Source organism: Lathyrus oleraceus, chromosome 2 (genome assembly GCF_024323335.1).
Source record: "Lathyrus oleraceus cultivar Zhongwan6 chromosome 2, CAAS_Psat_ZW6_1.0, whole genome shotgun sequence".
Taxonomy (NCBI): Eukaryota; Viridiplantae; Streptophyta; class Magnoliopsida; order Fabales; family Fabaceae; genus Lathyrus; species Lathyrus oleraceus.
In genome coordinates, this window is record NC_066580.1 from 34,243,364 (window position 1) to 34,258,019 (window position 14,656).

Genomic DNA, 14,656 nt, shown 5'->3' on the forward strand with positions numbered 1-14,656 from the left:
TGTAAAGTTTGTTTCTGAAACAAAAAGGAAATCTATGGAGAGAATTTGTAAGGATTAAAATAAGTTATTTACAAATATCATTTTATTATTTATATTTTAAAATATTATAATAAATATTAACATCCAATTTTATTGGATTTACATTACAAACATATATAAATTAAATTATAAACTAGCTCGTAGATAGTTATGTAAGAATATTATATTGTAGTAACGCAAATTCTAATCCATGATATTTTAAATATTTATCTTAAAATAGTAAAATTGCGTTCGAGTTTGGGTTTGTATTTTTCTCAATTTTAAAATACGGATATGAGATGAGTAATGACAATATTAATCATGAAGTTTCTCATTTCAATGATGAAATCAAGGAGAAAACCAGAAATGTAGAAAAAATGGGAACAAATGAAGATATCTCATTGATTGAAGAAAGTTAGTTATTTGATATATTCAAAGGAAAGACCTGGTAGTTAAGAGATAAAGTAGCTTTCCAACTAATCTTCTATAGTTGAGAATATATTCAAAAGACTCAGTTGTGTCCTGATGCAACTTGAAAGATGGATCAATAGGAGTTTTGTCAGGTTTAGACTTAAGGAGACATGTGTCTTTCAACACATTCAAGAAATACTTTCTTTGACAAATAATAATTTCAATTTTGGAATGAGAAACTTCTATTATTATGAAGTACTTTAACTTGCCAAGATATTTGATTTTAAATTCAACATCAAGTGTAGTTTTCAATCTATAAATTTCATCCATGGAGTTCTCAACCAAAATGATATCATTCACACACATTGTGTTTGTTAGCATACTTTAATGTATACCTCTATCTAAATATATATTTTTGCAGGAAACATACAATGTTCCAAAGGAAGGAAGGAAGGTTGTATTTGCTATTATAAATGATGCTTGGAGACGATACAAATGTTTTCTTAAAAGGAATCATTTTAGTAAGTATAAAAGCTTGCGCGAGCAGCTAAAAAATCGTCCACGAGAGGTACCAGAAGAAGATTTTAGAAAGTTATTGGATTATTGGAGAGATAAAAAAACTCAAGTAAGATATATTCATATTTATGTTTTACAATGTTGAATTATGTACTGAATTAAAATCACTTTTGGGTTCTAGTAGAAGTTTCAAATGAATTATATACTGAATCTGATAAGTAACATTTCTTAAGGACTTTAGTCATAACATCTTACTACAATGTTACTTTTGAATATCCATAAAAGCTTGATTGAACTTGTACATATAACTGCTGTCCATCATCCTGATACACACTTCACAATAAACACGAATGAATGTAGGAAGTCAGTCATCAAAATGCCGAAAATATAGCTCAACTAAAATGGAGACATCGAGTGGGGAATAAAGCCTTTGCTGTTATAAGAGAAAAAATGGTATTATTTTATAAATTATTCTCATTGAATATTAAATTATATTATTGTATTAATATTCTCATAATCTTGTTTTACTTGGTTTAGCGCGAAAGTAATGAAGATAAAGAACCTCCAACGCAGGCTGAAATGTTCATTGCTACTCGACAAAGTAGAAAAGGAAAGGAGTTGGATCAAGAAACTAACCATGCAATAGTAAGTTACTGTTGTTAAATGTTATTATTATTGTTAAGAGTTGTTGTGCATAACCTTGTGTTATATTAGTTACATGTGAAAAACAATAGTTCAGGTTAGAAATAATAGGTTTAAGGTTGGAATATGTAAATATGTGAATAAGACACTTGTAGTAATGCCTTTGATCTGTAATAAATAAGAATCCGCTGCAACATAGGAAGGGGAATGAAGTAGTCAAATGTGATACCTTTAATCTCTTGAGAATGGTTAGGGAATTCAGGTAATTGAGAGGAATTTGTTTCTTCTAGGAGTTTAATAATCATCTTGTTGCCACTATTAATTGCAGAAAATCCATTAGAGCAACACATGTATATATTCAAAACAACAAGGAATCTAGCTAAATCAACACATGAATATTCACAAGTAACCGATGAGTACAACCTTCTCACACTTGTTTTTATATAGTTATTATGTTCATTTATTAGCTGTGAAAACTGAAACCATGTAGATTAACAACAAAAATTTCTAATGAGTTTTCATGAAAGAATCAAAAAATTTCATCCTACTAATAATAATCAATCATTCCTTTTTCTCAACAATTTTTTTTGTTAGTCTTTTAATTAATCATACCTAGAAAAAGTATGATTTATCCTCCATGGTATTTTGATTAATTAATCATGTCTTAATCTTTTAATTAATCTAAGATTAAGCTTTCTTATTTCTTAAAGTTGTGATATTTTGATTGTTCTGTCTTGTTCTTTGCATTTCATTCACTACTACTATATTATGTATATGCTAGATAAAGCTTCAAGACTTGATTGAAAATCATGGACAACCTTCTTCAGAAGCTTTTGAAAGTGTATTTGGAAAACAAAAACCTGGAAGAATGTGTTGCCATGGAAGAACCACAACACCGACTCTCTTGAAAAGAAATGAAGAAATTGCCAAACTAAAAAAAGAGCATGCGGATGAGATTAGACAATTTAATGATAAGATACAAGAAATTGAGGAGAAACGTCTTCAAGATAAGGAAGAAATGGAAAGAAAAATGCAACTGCTTCTTAAGACCATTTTGAATCAAAACACCTCAAAGTTGAATATAGAGGCTCTCGCAGCTCTGATATCAGCTCCTGCAACCGATGCTAACAGTGTCTTATGTTCTTCTGCATCAACACATGCTCCAACTAATGATCAAGTAATTAAGATTGAATTGTCTTATGCTTTACATTATAGTTTTAGAGCTTTATAATAATCTTACTTTCATTTTATTACTTTTATTTTGCAGATCATGAATGATAATATCAATGAAGATTTCCAGTCATTCGATGATGAAGAGACGTAGATATGGAGATGTAGATGTAGATGTTTAAGTTTACTTTTATAGGTTAAAGATGTTATTGTCATTATGAACAATGATTGACAATATGAAATGTATATTGAAGATGTTTTGTTGATTATATATTTTAAAACGAAAGATCATTTTAAAATTTGTATATGAATATTGCTATGTATAAAAAATTATGAATAATTATCAGGTTTTTAAAACAAAATGGTTTCACATTAAAAAAAATCATTTGTTACAAAAGTTATAAAGTATTGTCGTAGTATAAAATCGTTGCAATAACTTTTGAAGAAGAAATTTAGATATGGATCTACTAGAACGGTTTCAAATGAACAACAGCTACGAACCGTTGTTATATCAAATGAAACCGCCGTTCCCCAAAACACCAGAAAGTCAACGGTTTTAATATGAGAACGAAGTACAACTGTTGCTATTGGAAGTCGTTCTCTAAGGAATACTAAAAAAACGGTTATGTACGGGGTGTTGCCATTGGACACAATAACCGTTGCAATAGGTTAGAGCAACACCTTAGTTTGACACGGTCTGAAAACCGTTCTAATAGAGAAAGACAACGGATTTATAAGTTTTTACAACGATTTTATTGCGATGTTGTAGAGTCAAAATGTTGTAGTGTATGCATGGTAAACACACAAGAAACTAGACAAAGACACCTAATATTTTTTATTCTAATACTTTTAAGGGTTCAAAATATAGTTACAGACCAAAAAAATCTCATAATATTTTCTATCACTATTCCAAAATTTCTAAAGCATGTGAATATTTCTTTACTGATTCAACAATAATAGCATCAAAACAAAATAAAAAGCTCCATATAGGCATAACAAAACATGAAAGGACTATCTATAATTTGTGATACCAAAGGAACTATATCTAAATTTGAAAATGATATCTCAAATTAAGGTAGCTTAAGAAAACATTAGAAATAGGCTAGCAATTGTTGAACCGACAGGTTAACTTATTCAAACTCCTAGTAACAATAACAAAATCCTTAAAAAAAATAACAATAACTATTACTTGCTATCAACAACAGTATATAAAAGAGAAATTCAATAATAAAAAAATCATATTTATACTAAAGAATAATTAGACTAAATCTTCATGACTATATTATGACCCCACCGGCACACTTTCTTTTTTTTAATAGAAAATTAAGTCTAAACTAATAGTAATGATAAAAGCAGGTGTCATTACCTTTTCAACATATCATGACAAACATAAACTTATTTTTTCATAAACTAAAAACTATGGAATAAGGCTAATGTTATCTCCTTCAAATGCGAAAAACAAGAACAAATCAATCGCTACAAAGTTCTAATGCAGAAAAGAGAACTAACCGACAACGGTGATGTGGAGCTTCTGCGTGTTTTTTTTCCGGCAGCGACAATTGGCACTATTTCTGGTTTGCGTGGCAGCGGCGGCGATTAGAAGGAGGCGACGACGGCTTTTGTGAAAGGCGGTTGTGTTGATGCGCGGTGTTGTTATTATAGTTGGAGTTTGAAACTGGTTCAACTATGGTTGGTTTGTGTCATACCCTGATTTTGGCCTTGAAAAATTTACCCTTCATTTTTTCCTAGAAGCATGGGATTATGTTTTACACTTCATTGGCATCATACTAAGTCATACTCATTGCATACTGCATTAGTGACTTGGAGATCAGATTTGGACTTCATTTTCTAAGTATACAAGTCTCAAGGGTCTCAGGGGGTTCCAGGTATCTTATTATGGTCCTCAGTCCATCAGTGAAGGATTCAGAGCTATCAGAGTGTTCATCTGGATTTAATCAGGAAATTAGAGTTTCATGGCTACCTGCAACAAGCAATGTTTGGTTGGAAGTAGAGGAGCTTATCCATTTCATGATTGGAGAGACATCTTGGCCTAGGAAGACTCACAATCATCTCAGAAAAATCCATTGGCAAGCAGTGCAATCAGTTCCCGGTCAATTTTGCCCTAAAATTAGGATTTGATATAAAATCAGTTTATTTCTGATTCTTTGGGTGAAACTCTTTTCCATGGCCTTCCATATGTCCACAAGGGTCTACATACAAAAAAATCAGCTTTTTATTTGAGCTAGAGGTGCTTCAATTGATCACTAGAATCGGGAATCAGACAGTTTGGGAAAAGTCAACTGTGGGGCCAGAAAAGTCAACTCCTGACTTTTTGAGAGTGGAATCTCAAAATTCATGCCTAGGGGAGCCTACATGTGAAATTTTATCAAGGTTGGATCATGGATTCATCATTTAATCAGGAATTGGAAAAGTTACTTAATGTGGAAATGGTTGACTTTCCATTTAGGGCAAGTTTTTATGATTTTTGCACTCACTTTAAGTCCATTTTCCATCAAGATAAAAACTCCATTTGAAAATTTCTCCAACATGAAAGTTGTTCATCTTGTTCCAAGCTTTCTAGAAATATAAAGTTTGCTCCATTTGGATCAAAATTGAGAAAGTTCTGCTTGGTCAAAGTAGCTCATATTTTTAGGACACTTAGAAAAATTTCTAAGTCTAAAAATCTTCAAAATTTGTCAGGACTTCTTGGCCAGTTTTCTTGCACTTCAAGGCATCAATTGAAAATGTTTTCTTCATAACAATTATACCTTGCCATGTTCTCTTTCACCTCCTTCTGGAATCATCTCATTTGGATCCATGGTTTGAGAGATACATTCACCTAAAGTGGACACCATGACTTGATTTTCTAGGCAGATTTTAGGCCAAACTTGCCCAACCATTTTGCAATTGGTGTGACATGATTTTGAGACCATTTTTCACCTTCTTCCACTCATCATTTCCACTTATGCTCAACATGAAAGATGACACACTCCATGATATCTTGCTACTATTTGCATCATCTCATCATTTGGTGACTTGATCATCAAGTTACATGGCCACAAAGTCACCATCTTGAAATGAATTCCAAGCCATGTCACAGCCCATGTTTTTCTGTTTGCCTCATTTGGCCATGCATCTTTTTTCCACTCACTTAAACTTTGCCAAAATAAGAAACAAGCCTCATGTGCCCTCTTTCTACACCTCACCAAATTGCCACCAAATGCACATTTTATTCTCATGGACAAACATCACTTTCTGAGCCCATTAAGAATACTTGACCCACATATTTAAGCCTAAAACCCTAAACCTAAAAGCAAGGCCATTGGAATTTCGTTGCAAGCAAGGAAAAGAGGTCACAGAGCAGACTTTATTTTCTCATCAAGTTCTTGAAGTGAGGCACAAGAGAGCAGCACCATTTCCTTCCATTCTCTCCACAACCAAGAGGCAGTGGACCAAGCTTCCACTAGGTAATCATCTTACTCCATGGCTATTGTTTTGCTCATCCTTATGCTTGCTTACCTATGCTTATTATCATTACTGTTCACCGTGATATGCTTATGCTCGCTTCATGCTTGTTCCATTGCCATGCTAATCATGCTTATGCTTGCTTCTGAAGTCCTCAGTATGAGGGCATGTTCTTGATGTTGAGTTTATGCTGTTGATTTTATGTTCATATCCGTGTTCATATTCGTGTCCATGTTGACATCTTATTCTCAACTTTTCTCCAAGATTAAGCCACCATTTAACCTAAAACAAGATACCATGTTAATCTCCACATTTCATACTTCAGACCTGGGCTTTATTTCATGTCATTTGGTGCATTATAGTGCTCGTATTCTTGAGTGGAAGTGGAAGAAAACTCACTGTTTTTCGCGTGTTCTTGCATGGCATGGCTAGGGTTTCAGGTCCCATGAGGAAGACGACCACATGTCGTCTTGAGGACCGCTGGATCGAGCGCGCATCTTTTAATCTGGGCCATTCGTGCCATTTTGTCTTTTAGTCACTTATAATAATGTGACACATTGATGTCATGTTTACATAATTTATTTTAATAAAACGTTCATTTAATGTGTCACGCTGGACTTAAATAATCATTGTGGATCATGGGCCTTTGCCATCTGCTTTTGACACCCCACGCTCAAGGCCCATCAACACTAATCCATCTCTTTTCATTTTCTTTTTTAATTCACATTTATTTTCTGTTTTGATTTTAATTGATTTAAAATATTTTCTTTATTCATAAAAATATCCAAAAATATTTTCCACATTTCTTGATGCCTTATTTAATTTTTATTTTCGCATTTATTTAATGTTAATATTTTATTTAAATTGTTCATTCCAAGTGGTTCATTTTAGCACACATTAGATTCTTGATTTATTTTTCATAACTTAAAATTATTTTTAGCTTCTGATTTTTGGGATGAAGGTTGACCATTGTCCCATGGTCAATCTGACTTTTTCTTGGATTTTTATTTCACATTTTTCATTTATTCTTGATTTAATTTTAACCTAGTTTGGTTGGTTGACTTTTAGTTTGACCTTTGTTTTATTTCAATTAATTCATGTACCAATTTTCAATATTTTTAAAATCTTTTTGGGGGATGATGATGTCCTGACCCCACCTTACTTAGTTTAATTTTTCATAATTTTCTTGATTAATTTGCTATTTATTTGATATTTATTAAGTTGGCTCGATTTTTTAGTTGACTTCTTTATGATCGATGTTTGACTTAGGGATTGCTTATGTCAATTGAAGAGATCTTTTAATCCTCCCTTGTTCATCTCATAGGCCATGTATTAGAGGCTTTTTATCTTGATTTTATTTGATCCTTACCTCATTTCTTGATTTAATCATTTCAGTGGACCCTTTTTGTGCATCTTTTCATCTGTCTGGTTCATCTGTTATCTGTTATACTTGTTTCTTTCATCCATGCTTACTATTGCTTGATTGTTTAAAATGTTCATACTTCCCATGCCTTGTTTAACACTCCATTATTCAAATCATTTTCTTAACAAAGTTGGAAGAAAAAGATTACCTGGATGGAATATCCAGTCGTAATTGTAACACCCTTCTACCCCAAACGACATAATTAAATAGATTATCAGAGTACAACATGTAGAAGAGTTTACATTTCTTACAACATAACACTTTTATCATATCACAACATAAAACATATTATTTATTAAAATAAAAACTTCGCAGCGGACAACAACACAATTATAATCTTTCAACATATAACAATTCATAATAATGTTTCATTATCGTCTCAACAAACATCTCAACATAATAGTCATCATAAACAACGTAATAATAATCAATTCTCTATCGAATCCCATAACCCCGGTGTCACATGACCAGAGCATTTGACTCGACTCTGTAGAATAACTCTACACTTATTCTTCAAACCTCAACAATAGCTACTCCTCTTTATCTGCACATTGCTCATCATAGATGAACATAAACACATGCAGAAGGGGTGAGAATTACATTATTAAATAATAATATAACGACAGAAATATAAACATAATATATTTCCCCTATGCCAACACAGCTCATCATAATCATCATAATCAACATACTCATGAACATCAGCAAAACAACATATCAAATGCAATGCACACACCCATGCATGACTCAACACGACTCGGTATACCCATTTTGTGACCACTACAGGATCACCACTCCCAGATTCACCACCATAGAATCCGAGTTCCCCGCAAGGAACCAAGCCTCTCAACAAGCCCGGAGTCAACATCATCATTGGAACTCAGTCCGTTCATCACTAGGCATCGGCCTTTCATGAATGCATGCACACCAAACATGCATCATCATCAACATAGCAACAACAGCATCATATAGTCATGTTATCATCATCATTAATAGCATGACATACAACTCAAAACAACAACAACATTACAACAATATCATATCGTTACATCACACATTTATAACTAAACACGTAAATTCAACATCTCATCATCATAAACACCTCATACACCATCATATAATCACTATTAATTGTTATAATACAATTACAGCGACTTACTAAGAGTCTCGCAACTCAACGCACTCAAAAACTCACCAACATCAACTTCTGCACAGCACAGTTCGCGCCGCGCAGCAGGGTTCGCGCCGCGAACGGTGCGTTACAGAACTCCTCTGGATTCTGCCCAGTTCGCGCCGCGAACTGGGCTTCGCGCCGCGAATCGCGCGCGAACAGAAGCCCTCTGCTACAGAACCCAACACAGCTTTGCTTCTATACTCGCTATAATTCATACCCCACGGCTAACAACCCAATATCAACATTTACCAGTCATATATACACAACATACTTCGATTATAATGCCTATAACTCAACCAGACTCACAGATCGGAGAATTTCCATCAAAACCCCAACCTTCCCAATCTCCCTAAAATCCCCAAATTCATCAACAATCCAACATATATCATGAATTTGCTCGCATATGATCATTTAATAAGGTTCAGACCCCTTACCTCTTTGGATTGAAGGAAGCTCTGAGCAATCTTTGGCCTTTTCCTCTTCCTTCTCTTTCTCTTCAGCGGTTCCTCTCTTTCTCTGACTCTGAGGCAAAATACGTGACAAAACTTCTGAGTTCTCACTTTGGCCTCTTATATCCAATTCCACTTTTACCCTTCCACTCTTCATATTCCATTTATTTTATTTAATTAATATTAAAATAAATAACATCAATAATAATATTTCCCAATATTATTTAATAATTCCTTTTTCCTTCCAATAATCTTATTAAAATAATATTTAAATTAATCCAAAATATTCGGGGTGTTACAGTAATCCCGAATATTGGGCCCAAGTTGTAAGAGATTGTAAACTCTATGTATTCGTCTTCTCTCCAAAACACTTGTAAATATTCAAACCATTTTCTTAAACAAATTTGGAAGAAAAAGATTACCTGGGTGAAATATCCAGACATAGTCCAGAGTATTAGACCCAAGCTGTAAGAGCTTGCAAGTCATAAGTACTCGTCTTTCAAACTCCAAAATACTTAATTCCTATCTTAACCCCTTTCAATAAAGATGGAAATGGAACATGGTGGATACCGTGCACTCCTGAGATTAAGATTCGAGGTGGATGCCTCGCCTATCTTAGCTCTCGCCATCATCTAAAATTGTCAATGCGGTTTCTTCAAACCCCTTTCTCAATCAAACCTCAAAATACTTAATCTTTATTAAATACTTTTTCCAGTAAGATGGAAATGGAACGTGGTGGATACCACGCACTCCTGAGTCTAGGATTCGAGATGGATATCTCGCTCATCCAAGTTCTTGCCATCACTCAAAATACATCCAACCGATCAAACTCTTTTCTTCGCCGTCGTGCGACTAATCAGAAAAAACTTTTTCAAAACGAAAGACATCTTGTTTTAAGGTGATGTAAAGCAATGCTTCGGCCATAATTGTTGAGTTGAGATAAGTGACGTTTTTCCGAATGTTGATTTGTAAATCCATTCGATGTGTGGTATACGTCCGCTCCTAATCTATTTTGGGTAAAACAATGTTTTCGTCGATTAATACAATATAACTTTCGCTAAAATCGACCAACAAACAAACATTTTCTACCCAGAACTACGTAAGCCTTGATTTCTCTGTTGAGATACGTAGGAGCAGGATTTGTAAATCTTGTCAGGCCCACTAATAAAAAAACTTAGGTTTAGTCCTTCGTCAAAAATCCAAAAAACATTCTTCTCTCTCCCTTTCTTTCTTTCCCACCTAATAACTTGAGAAGCCTAACATTTCAAACTAACACTAACACACACAACTAACCTAATGGTTCCCGTTGAGTACAACAGACGTAAGGGGTGCTAATACCTTCTCCTTGCGTAATCGACTCCCGAACCCTGATTTGGTTGCGACGACCATAATCATTGTCGTTTTGTCTTGGGTTTTATCGATATTTCCCCTTTCCTTTTTAGGAATAAATAAAGTTCGGTGGCGACTCTGTTCAGTCCATCATTGCGAGCGCGCGATTGCGTTTCGCTAGGTCGTATTCTTATTCTCATTTTTCGAGGTGCGACAGTTTGCGATGATGTTTTTTTTGTTTTTCCACCCTCCCTTTCTCTTCATACACCTTCTTTTATAGTAAAAAAACAAGTTCGTAATTTCAATTTAATTGATTTTAGATAGATTTTTCCATGTGATTCGATTCTTTTCAAATTTGGAATTGATTCAGTATTATTATGCTTTGATTTTGAGTTAATGAATATTTGATATTTGGGTGATTTTGAATTTTTCGATTTCCTTTGCAAATTGATGGAGACACGTTCGTAATTAAAATAGGAAAAGATGTGATTGTGGATTTAGGAAAATTTGATTATTTTTTGTTTCTGATATTGATGATGAAGATTGCAGTGATGATGATTGCAACACTGAGTTGTCTCTTTTTTCCTTTTACTTATTTATTTATTAATACATCTAATAATTGATAAACCACTACTAAATCAATACTGATATTTAAATAAATTAATAATATTAATAACAAATTCATAGACTTAGTCTAGTAATTAAAACCTAATTAAAGAAATTAAAAAAAAAATTGTTTTACGAATCTTTAGAAATAATGTACCGATACAGAAAAGGGATTTTTTTATTTTATCTTAAAAATATTAAATTTGAAAAATAAAGAATGCAAATTAGATTTTCATAGATTAAAACATATTGAATTTGAAAATTAAAATAAAATATGAAAATTTGATTTTTTATTAAAGAATATATTCAAACAAAATAAGAGTACTACCACTACTATCACAAAATACATTTTGTATTAGAGTTTTTTTCACACACCATTATCTCACTTTCTTCCATTTTATCAATCATTTCTCTCTTAATGAAGATTCACCTCACAAACCTTATCCAAGTCGTCCCTCACACAAAATTAGGATACTACAACTATTATCCCAAAACAGGTTTTATATTAGAGTTTCTTTCACACACACTAATTGGACACACCACTTCCTCACTTTCTTCCGTTCTATCAACCATTTCCCTCTCAATGACGGTTCACCTCAGGATCCCTACCCAAGTCATCACTCTTTCACCTTTAACCACCTCCATCAATCCACCCATTATCATATCCGCATCACTTTTTACTCTCATAATTTATCTCTTCCAATTATCCTAACGGTATATGGTCTTCATTCACTTTTGTTCTTCTTATTTTAAAAATGACAATGGAGTTGAATTCCTCGTGTCATTTTTCTATGACTCACTAGGAATCTTTCCGTTAAACTTCTTTTGGTGAGACACTTCTTGTAATCATGTTCTAAATAATAAAAGTCCTTTTGAGTCTCTATGCAAATACCCTACCACACTTCATAATCTTAATTTTTTAGATATATTTGCTTTGCCTATACCTAATGTCTAACCGGACCAAATTAGATCCTAGGAAAATGTATATGTCTAGGTTTTGAAACCAACACTAAAGGTTGTCTCCTTTTCTACTCACATACTAGAAACACTTTTATCTCTAGAAATATCACATTATATAACATTTGAATATTTAACCTTCATGGATGTCCTTAGTCAAGACAAGCCTGGTAAAATCGCTCCTTTGTATATAGGTCATTTAACACCTCCTACTTTCATACTACAGGTGAACAAGCAACTATCGATCTCATTCATGCGTATTTTTCAGCATGGTTCAAGGAGAAATTGTCATGCATTGTTGCACCAACTCAAAAAATACTCCATTTAAGAAACTTGTCTGAAGGTCCTGTTTAAAGCGCAGTTGAATGACACATATACTTTGTGAACGGATATAAATTTCACACAGAGACATGGACTGAAGGGAAAAAACCATAAACAGTGGTGTATTCGTAAAAGGCGTTACAAATGATGGTGAAGAAGACTTTTATGGTGTTGTTATACATATCTACGAGTTGTTATATAATTAGTTGGACTCAAAAAATAAAGTTGTATTGTTTTATTGTAATTGGTATGATCCATCTTATAGAGGCACCAAAATAGATAAGAAATATAATTCTGTTGAGATTCGAATGAGCCGAAGGTACAAAGATATGACCCTTTCATAGTGTCACATATTGTTATGCAAGTTTATTATTTTCATTATCCTTAAACTGTGCCACCTTAACGAGGGTTGTGTGTTGCAATCAAAACAAAACCATTGGGTCATATTAAAACTGATGATCTGGTGGAAGACATTGCTTACTAAGTTGATGAAATTTCTCAAATTAATGATGTGATTGAAGTTGAACAAATTACAAGTTTGTGTGATACAATGGTTGAGGGTCGTCTAGTTGATGCATCTATATTGTTGGAAGAAAATAATGCGGATGAAGATAATGAAGAGTTTGGATCCGAGGACAATATCGGATCAGATGATGAGAATGATATGGATGAAGAGCATGAAGAGTTGGAATAGATCATTTTTGTAATTTTACTTAATTATTGGTAGAAAATAATGTGTTGATTTAAATGTGTTTTGTTGATTTAATAGTAATAATAGTAATAATAATAATAATGATAAATGTAATTAAATAAAATGTAATGTCATTTTTTTTCTTAATTAATGGTCAAAAGGAATAAAACTCTTAACTTATTTATTTTTGAGATTTTTTTTACCAAAATACATTAAAAATGAAAAAAAATTATACTGATAATTTAAAAAATATAAATAATTCCTCGGACAAAATAAGGGTACTACAACTACTATCCCAAAACACATTTTGTATTAGAGTTTCTTTCACACATACCATTATCTCACTTTCTTCCGTTTTATCAACCATTTCTCTCTCAATGATGATTCACACTACGCCAAATAAGGGAAAAGAGGGCGCTTATTTTGGCCTATAACAGCGCTTTTAAGCGCCCTCTAAAGTGGCGCTGGCATAGGTAAAGACAGCGCTTTGTTTTCCTGGAGAAAGCGCTGTCTAAAGTGGCCCTTTAAGGGCCACATTATAGTGCGCTTTCAGAAAAAACCGCCCTCTGGAGTGGTCCATAAAGGGACACCTTAGAGGGCGCTTTCTGGAAAAAGCGCCCTCTAAAGTTGTCAATGTAAAGTGTTTAGAGGGCGCTTTCAGGAAAAAGCGCCCTCTAAAGTTGTCAATGTAAAGTGTTTAGAGGGCGCTTTCAGGAAAAAGCGCCCTCTAAAGTTGTCAATGTAAAGTGTTTAGAGGGCGCTTTCTGGACAAAGCGCCCTCTAAAGTTGTCAATGTAAAGTGTTTAGAGGGCGCTTCCTACAGAAAGCGCCCTCTAAAGTGTTAGTTATTTTAAAAAAATTTGTTTGAAAAACAGTGGATATTTAATTGGTAACCTGTTCGCATGCTGCAAAAGTGTAAAATTCATATTGATTTCATCCTTTAATCCAATGTTATACACCATTAATCCATTGATATATACAACATGAATCCATTTATATACAACATTAATCCTCCATATATACAACATTAATATATGATTCTTTGATCAACAATATACAACAACATATTCATGATTTAGTAAAAGTACAACAACAATATACAACATATATACAACAACAGCATACAACAACAACATTCCATACATATATGTACAACAATATACAACCTAGCTATATGATTCTTTGATCAACAATGAATTGACACAATTCATCCTTCATTTCATCCAAATGAGCTCTTGAGTAAGATTTGTATTCCTCAAAGTACTACAATTAAGAGAATAAAACATATTCATGATTTAGTAACAAATTAGATGAAATATCTGACAGACATAATTAAATATACAAATACACACGAATATTTAGGGGAATTTCACTTACGCGTCAACCGTCTTCTTCATACTCGGATATTTACTCCAATCACCCGATAACGAATCGAGATAATACACTATTAGTCTCGAAAGATCCATAGCAACCAACACCCAGTG